This window comes from Clytia hemisphaerica, unplaced genomic scaffold (genome assembly GCF_902728285.1).
Source record: "Clytia hemisphaerica strain Z4C2 unplaced genomic scaffold, Clytia hemisphaerica genome assembly, whole genome shotgun sequence".
Classification (NCBI taxonomy): Eukaryota; Metazoa; Cnidaria; class Hydrozoa; order Leptothecata; family Clytiidae; genus Clytia; species Clytia hemisphaerica.
Genome location: NW_027104588.1, coordinates 52,722 through 61,589, shown reverse-complemented (window position 1 = coordinate 61,589; position 8,868 = coordinate 52,722). Strand labels below are relative to the sequence as shown.

General features: G+C 33.7%; 1 long non-coding RNA gene across 1 annotated transcript; it reads right to left on the bottom strand.

Annotated features, from left to right (window-relative positions):
- Positions 1-6,135: 6,135 nt before the first annotated feature.
- LOC136823575 (uncharacterized) lies at positions 6,136-7,282 on the bottom strand. Its single transcript, XR_010849050.1, has 2 exons — positions 7,196-7,282; positions 6,136-6,430 (listed from the first exon to the last, which is right to left on the bottom strand). It is a non-coding gene; the product is annotated as an uncharacterized lncRNA (long non-coding RNA).
- Positions 7,283-8,868: the final 1,586 nt, after the last annotated feature.

Below are 8,868 nucleotides of genomic sequence, written 5' to 3'. Positions count from 1 at the left end.
AAATTGTTCCATTAGATTTATTTTTGTTGATTTCATAAAGTTATTCTTTCCAAATTTTGAAATCTAGTTAATGCGATACATGTTTTAGCTTTTTTTTCAAATCTCTTAGGCTAGAATTCTCTGTCTTTCAAAGCTTTTCTGGGCAGCGCATTAAATGGTTTCAGTGGATCCAATGTGTCCAAAGAAAAGTTTCGATAGGAGACAAGGATGTTGAATAGATTAAAAAAGGCGATTACCCAAATAAACTGTGAACGTGATTTTCTTTTACTGTGACACTAAGTTCTAATTTCGCTCATGCATGTTTTGATTGAGTGTCTTGCTTGTCTCGAGAGAAACCTTTAATAGCGAGTTTATGTATTCGAGATACTTTAGGCGTACAAAATTTCGCGAGCAGAAACTTTCGCGAGGACGAAAAATCGCGAAATTCACGACATTTACTTTTGAGAATTTAACGGAAAATATTTTTCGCGAGCATTAACTTTCGCAAATCAAGACGTAAAATTGAGAATTTTCACTTTGGCTTATAGGGACAAATACTTCTTGGATTGGGTTGAAACATTTGTCCTTTGACTTATTACTCTTTTAGCAGGCTAAAAAGTTACATTTTATTTAAAGTTTGAAGTTTTGCAGATAATCTATTTTGTCAAGAATTTTTCGCGAGCATAAACTTTAGAATTTTTAAAGACATTTACTACCAGCTATTATCTTTTTGCAAATATAATACAGATTCAATGACCAGAAAGTTTAGGATAATATATAAATATCATTAGATTCATTCAAAATTCGCGAAAATCGCGAAAGTTTGTACGCCTCAAGTAAATCGAAGGAGACGGTATAAAGCAAAGTTGACATGTCGCCATAATCGCCATCCACTTTGGTCGACGACGGCAAAAACACCAAAATACCGTCGTCTGTTTAGGTGAGCAAAGGTGATATAGAGCCGTAAATCAACTATCGGTTTTGTTTTACGTCAATTACTCTTACGGTCGCTCGCGATATCCTCCGATACATAAACTCGCTAATAACAGCCGCTTGGAGAAAATCACCTAGAAATTCTCTGTTTAAAAATTCTAAGTTGTCTAATTCACTTCGCTAAATTTCCTTTAGACTATACCAGATTACTAAAAATTTAAATAAATAAACGAAAATGGAAGTTGGAAGATTGCTGATAAATGAAGCGTTACCTATCCAACAATCTCATCACCAACAAAAGCCACCAGTGAGCAATCCTGTCATCACTTTTTCATTGGAAATAAGAATCCAAGAATTCTTGGCTGGACTTTGTAATTTATCTCTTCAAAACCTTTTCAACCCTTTGTTTATGGGAGACCAGCTTGGAAATTTGTTTTCATTTGTTCCCGTAAATACTGTTTACTCATCCAGCGCTGTTAATCGATTCCCACAAACATCACATCATCAAATCACATTTTCAGTTGAGATCAAAACACGTGGCGTTTTGGTGGGTACCTGTAATATATCTTTCGCAAATATATACAAACCAATGGAAATACACGATGGAAGAGGTAATATGTTTTTATTTTTCCCTAATAAGGAAATTTACAAAAAGACATTCCTCTCGATAGACGATATTGCTAAGTATCTAAGATATCAAGTTCCTTATGGTTCTTTCGGTACTGGTTACGATTTCAAAGGAAACAATCAGCCTCTTGCAACCATTGATGAGCATTATTTGAGAGAAAGCTACCTCGAATGTAAAGAATGTGGAAAATGGTTTTCATTGCAAAATCGTTTTGATAAACACATGGCAACCGATCACGTGGGTGTAATGACGTACCATTGTCAAAATTGTGGAAAAGGTTTCACTACAAGTATTGGTCTCAAAAACCACAATAAGCCAAGACAAAGGAAATCCATGTTTAGATGTGAGGTATGCAGTAAAAAATTCAAGAGAAAATGTACCTTGACCAGACATTAACTTCTTGATCACTAATAACATACCTTAAAGCAACTTTGATAAACTTGACAAAAATGATAAAAAATTTTCAAGTTTTGTATTTCATAATTATATTACATTTTAAATCTTTTCTTGATATTTTGTTCTTGTATTTATTTTCTACTCACGAAAAGTATTTTATTTAGTTATATACAGTTGTAGATTCCAAAATGTTGCCACCCTCTACAATGCATGATATTCATTACGTAATGTTTTCTACGGAAACAACGAAGTTTTTGCCTGTAGTGGCAAATTTTAAACATGCATTCTCTAGCTTAAATTTCTTAATTTTTCACTACTGGCAAAGACCGGGATGTTTCCCAGCGGAGGTTTTTCAAAGGGGCGCCGAAATACAAAGGGTGCAAAAAGACGTCTCTAATTACTAATTTCGGCGCCCCTTTGCTTACACCTTAGATATGGCAGTTTTCGGCCAAAAAGAGTAGAAAATACCCAAAAAATTTTCTGCTCGCTTTGCTCGCGTTATTTTACAAAAAAATATTTACTTCTCGTAGGGGGTGCCAAAATCAAAATCTTCTAGAGCTGCCTCCCCAAGTTTAGTCTACCCACCACGCTACTGAGACAATACGTAATGAATATCATAAATACAGGTCAGACTAATCGAGGATTACGGTTACGCACAAATTAGTTTTAGAGGATATACTGTTATTTTTTACTTGACGTCAATTTTGAATGTCCATTTCTATGATAGTATTAAAAGATGTAAAATGCTGTCCATTCTGTACAAGCACCCATGTGGATTAAGCATGTAAGTCAAATCTGTTTCAGTTTGTGTTTTTTTGCTGTGGTTTTTTTAGATTTTGTAATTTTTTCCCCAAATGGGGGAAATTCAGGTAGGATTCAAAGAGCCCTCTTAAAGGGACATAAACGTAAAATGTAAACATTGCGCGAACCACGTGTAATTAAAGAGAACAATTAAAATCACGTGTTCATAACAAACTTGTAATACAATTGAAACAATCATGTTTTATTTTGACATTTGTTTTGATTTTGTATCTCGCTGCATACGGTTTAATTTCGTCACTACTTTTATGTCCCTTTAAGTCCAAGAAAAAAGCTATGAAGGTACGATCTTTTAGATTTAATGGGTCACCATACCATAGTAACTCAAATTACAAAAGCTGTTTACAATATGTTCTTTATGATTCAAAATATAGACACCATTTGTTATGCGCCGATATGTAATTTTTGCGCAAATATGTAATTATTTTGCACAGATATTTTAATTTCGAGAAAAGCCGATCTTTAACATCAAGGATACCCCTTGATAATCTTACCTTCTTTGGACTTAGATATTTTATCAAATACCAAGCAAAAATATAAATGAATATATTGTACCCCCAACGAATTGATCAACACTCGAAAATTTCATTTTCTGACCAGAGTCGGCCTTCTGGGGCCAGTCAAGGGTCCCAAAGGCTTCTTTTCAAATTCTCTTTTTTACACTCCAATTCCACATTAATGAAGATTTCCTCTAAATTTGAAGTAAATACCACTATTTGATCAAGAGTTATGCCATTCACAAGTTTGCCCGACCCCCAAAAATTGCGAAATCTTTCAAATATTTTTGATCAACCAATCTTACATTTGACCCTGAAATTCATATAAAGCTACCGATTTGAACAGGCCGACCAACTTTTTCCATAACTAAGATGTCTAAGGATGCCAAAAACCCACCATAGGCTTACTCCCTCTCCGGAGCCGAAAAATCAAATTTCGGGGTCTTACCTGACGGGCTAACTCTTCAGCCATTCATTATTAGCTTTTGGTGATCAGTTCCATCAAAGGAAACATGGAATTGTGCTTAAATTGGAAAGATTTACTTTTCTTATAAGCATCAACTTTACAAGAACATAATTCATAACTCTTTAACTAATCGTTATTAGCTTCGGTGATCAGTTCTCTCATTGGATACTTCATTAAATTATTTTGATTTGTAGATCGATCCATGAAAAGAAGAAGATTGATAGTTTTCTCATGAACTTGTTCATGTATTTTGTCCATGTAAAGGTAAAGACAGCCAATATGTTTTTATTTTATTCCACTGTAAAAAATGCAATTCATATCTACAAAATCATCAAAGGTTACATAGGTGCGAATTTTGAGTTGAGATTCTATCCAAGATCTCACTATAATATATTTTTCGCAGACTGTACCAGTAAGAAAAATATATATCCAAACATCGTATTTACTTTGTAAGATTGGTATCTAACCATCTGTTAAGATTTATCGATTTAAAATATTAAAATTCAAAAATAGATGCTTCAAAGGAAAAACAGATACACTCATATGGAGTTTTTGATTTGATTCTTATAAAGTACCGTAGTTGTTTATAAGAAAAACAAATATGTTCATATTGTGCGCCATCCGTTGTTTACTTTGTAAGATAAAATTACCGAAGGGTATAAACCATTCTATCAAGAGCTATTCATTTGATTCTTATAAAGTAGTTGCTTATAAGAAAAATAAAAATGCTCATATTGTTTACAATTCCTTGCTTACTTTGTAAGAACCAATTACCGAAAGGTATGTCACCGTTCTATCGAGAGTTATTGATTTGATTCTTATAAAGCAGATGCTTATAATAAAAATGAATATGCTCATATTGTGCGCCAGCCCTTTATCAGTTATTGCTTTGTTTCTTATAGGAAAAGTCAAATTCAGCAAATTTCCAATCGCCACTACTGAGAAAAAATGTTATTGATTTAATTCTCATAAAACTGTTTCTTATAAGAAAAACAAAAATCACCAAGCATAGTCGAAGAACAAAAACAATTGAATACTTAATATTGAAATCGAGCAAATTAAAAAAAATCCCAGAAAAAACCTAAGTCCTAAAGATCGGGTTTAACATATCTGCGCAGAAATTACATATCTGCGCATAACACCATTCAATATATAGATAGATTAGATAAAATATATATAGATAAAACTAGACGGTTCCCGTCGTTGCAAACGCCGGTTTAGCTTGCGCATCAAAAGCCCCTAGGATGACAAAGATGGTATTGTTGATGCTCTCTAACTTTATCTTTAACGTTTAAGGGGGATTTAGATTAGTTTTTTTATCAAACACGGGAGTATGTCGAGTAGTGTGAAGATGTTTCGTAAATACCTTTTTACACTCACAAATGGAATAAGAGAATGGGACTTGAAATCTTCGCCATAAATATGAGCTTAGTAAATAATAAACCTTCAATTATGATAGTTACTTCAGGAAGTTTGAAAGCGATTTCAATTTAATCGAAAAGGGGAACTTTTGAGCAGTAAAACGTCAAATGTATCATCAGTGTATAAGAATGGGAAAGATGTAAATAATGTTGATGTATGTTGAGCTTGTCATGATGGAGGCAGATAGAAAAGAAATTGACACTGACCCATTTTAGTAGAGGGGAGGCTCTTTTTAAAAGCTCATTAAACTAATTTTTAGAGTGTAAGGAGAGTTGCAACCTTGAAATTTAGAAATTTATCGTTGAAACAAACCACTTCAGGATACGTCTCGAGCATAAAATGGCATTTTTGTGAAAGGAGTGAAACTTATTTGGGGGTAATTGGCAATTTATAATTGAAAATACTCTGCTAAAAGTGACATTGTTAGCTCGAGTAGCAAAATTCCATGAAGGTGTATCATTACTTCGCAATTAGTTCGCAATTTCCGAAATACCGAATAATTTTGCCAAAATTTCCAAAACTCTGTAAAAAAATACTTGCAATTCCGATACCGATTTATTTGGCTATTTTTCCTCGTTTTGACTAATTTTTCATCAAATTTGATTTTTCATGTATGAATTACGAAAAAGGGGGATAAAAACTTTATAATACCAAAATTCCGCAGCAAAAATTCATGGATTTCCGATACCGAAACAATTTCAGCATTCCAAAATACCAAGTCCGTGTTAAAACCGAAGGAATTTTGTCCGATTTCCTAAATTCCGAAGAAAAAAAGATCGTTTTTCGCAATTCCGAAATATCGTATGCCCCCTACTACTTGGACAATACATATTTTCAGCCTATTTTAAGACAATAATAAACGAATAAGTTAACAATTTAAACACTTAAACTGTACGCCTCAAAATCACTGAAAATAAGGAATCCAAACCAACATTTATTAGCTCTTATAAAAAATCATGTACCTGATGGAAATATTTTCTCATAAGATACAATAATACGATTTTCTCTTCCATGAAAATGAAAATGCTAGCGTTAAAGAAAATTAAAATACTTGGTTTAAAATACAAATTTTTTGCCAATTGTTCGACATCTGAAACCAATGCAAAAAAGCATTTGATGTTTTTGTGCACAGCATCTAACGAATGGATTGCAAAAACCTCCCTTGTAAACACAGCGAGCCGGGTCGTTTTCCATTTTCTCGTAATATTTCTCGTCATCAATTTTCCTGGCTTGAGTTTGTAAGAACAAACAGAATGTCAACATCAAAACGATTGCGAGCTTCATCTTTTCCTGTGAAGAAAAGAGAAAAAAATTAGCTTTAACAATACACTCATCTTTTGTATTTTTTTGGGTGAACCATCATCGTAGAATTCGTCATCGGTGAATAATTTACCTTAGTAAACATATAATATAGTCCACCTTAATATGATTAAGTCGTAAAAATCTTTGCGGGATGAGACGAGGGTTAAAAAATTGCGAAATTCACGACATTTAATTTCGCAAGTATAAAGAAAATATATTTATCGAAAACATAAACTTTCTTGGCGAAGTTTGTAGTTCTTTATGAAATTTGTCAGGCCAGTGTCACTAGAAAATCTACAAAATAAGTAGATGTATAAATTTTCTTAATTCTACGGACGTCTGTAGACAACCCCGGGGGGGGGGGGGGTACTACCCTTGTCGACCAACTGCTCCGCTGAGGTTCGAAAAATGGACCCTACGTGAGACTCGAAATTTGCGAAAAAAGTGACCCTGAATGGGACTGAAATTCCAAAATTTTCTCAAATTTTCTACTTTTTCCCCAAATTTTCCAAAAAAAGGCACCCTACGAGGGACTGATTTTTCTATTTTGGTGTTTTTGCAACCCTACCTGGGACTTGTGGAGGTTAGAAAAGGTACCCTGACCAGCGGAGCATCCCCGTAACCCATCTTGCCCTAGTACCCCCCCCCCCGGATCACAACGTTGAAGCCGTCTAATGTGCAAAGACTTAATTAGCATTAGTAAATCATACATCAATCACATATCAAAATTAGAAAAAAATATTAGAAATTTACCTTAGATCGGCAGCTGAAAAACAATTAATTTTCTTCTTGAGAAGTAATCTTGAACTTGATTAAAGTCGTGATTGTAAAATGGTGTTTAGACCTTTAAATTTATGTGTTCATCAAATGGAGCTGACATAACTCTGGACCAATGAAAATACAGCAAACATATTAGTTATACAAATAAAGGACTCGTGGCATTGGTAAACCATAAACTCGTGGTAGTATAAGTTTCCAAGGTATTAAGATCAACAACGTGGTGAAAGACGTGGCCGTGTCGTAACCAAACCTAGTCGTATTGTCATTCTTTTAATGGTATAATGATTTTTTTTATTTTCGAATTCTGAACCAAAAATTATTCGTTTAATTATTTGCTGAGTATTAAGCAGAATGAAATCAATATCCATTGCAGTCTTAACCCACTTTTCATCAGGAGGCTAAAGAAAACATAGTCCAGTATTAAACGAAAAAATGACTGGTATTCCAGTATTGATAAGCTGAACTTGCGGTGTTCTTGTACGCGTCTGAACATTCTTGAACGGTATTTAGAAATTTTTGGCCGGTGTGCTGGTATGTTGTGAAAATATTATACCGGTATTAGGGAGCGGTCATTAAGTATAACATATACCCGGGTGGAAGGGATTTGGGTAGGGTATGAATTTTTTCCCCTCTTTTGGGTAGGGTATGAAAAAAACTTGAGGGCTTTGGGAAGGGTACGAAAATATTTTTAGCTGAATCTTATTTTAACAAAAATTTCAATTTTGTCAATTTTAAAACTCCATTTTATTCTTGCAAACCCTGAATACTGAGAAATTTTAAAGTGTCATAAAGCTGCCATCTGGTAAGGGGTAGGGTACGAAAATTTTCATCTAATTTTTGGTAGGGTATGAAATTTATTTGAGAACTTTTGGTAGGATATGAAAATAAGAAGTCTGCCAAAAAAATCCCTTCCACCCCGGTATATGCTATACTTAATGACCGCTCCCTTATGATATTTTGTATCCTCGAAAGCCCCACCATAGAGCATATATAAGTACGGCGCAAATGCATCCAACATTGGATCCAACATTTTTTAATAAGAAATGTTGGATGAAGTTTTGATCACCGCCAAACATTTCATCCAACATTTTTATGAAATTGACGTCAATTTTACGTTGGTTTCAATTTTGGACGCATTTGCGTAATCATGTCGGATGAAAATGTTTAACGTTTTGTGCAAATGACTTTTCATGCAACTTTTTCGAAATTTTTCCACGTGACTTTCATCCAATATTTCGTCCAACAAACAATTTGAATTGTTGCATTAAAATGTTCAATGCATTGCCGGCGATGCAAACCCTTCCGGAACAAATACCCCAAAAAGTTAATGGTTTTTTATCAAATGAGAACAAGATGTTTATTAACAGATTATTTTTTAGTGACCTATTATACAAACTATCACAAAAAATTATAATTTTCTTGAACTTTATTTTAAGAGCTTATAAACTTAATTGATTGTGGCTTCTTTTGAAATTTGATATTTTTAAAATGTTGGGATAAAATGTAGGCGATCCTAAATAATGATTTCCCTTTAAGTGCCAATGTCGGGTATATCGGTTTGAGTTAGAAATCGTCATTTTTGATTTAACTCGTAGGAATGGTATTGTGCTTCATGGTAAAGCAAAAAAGATTAAAAGTGAGTCTTT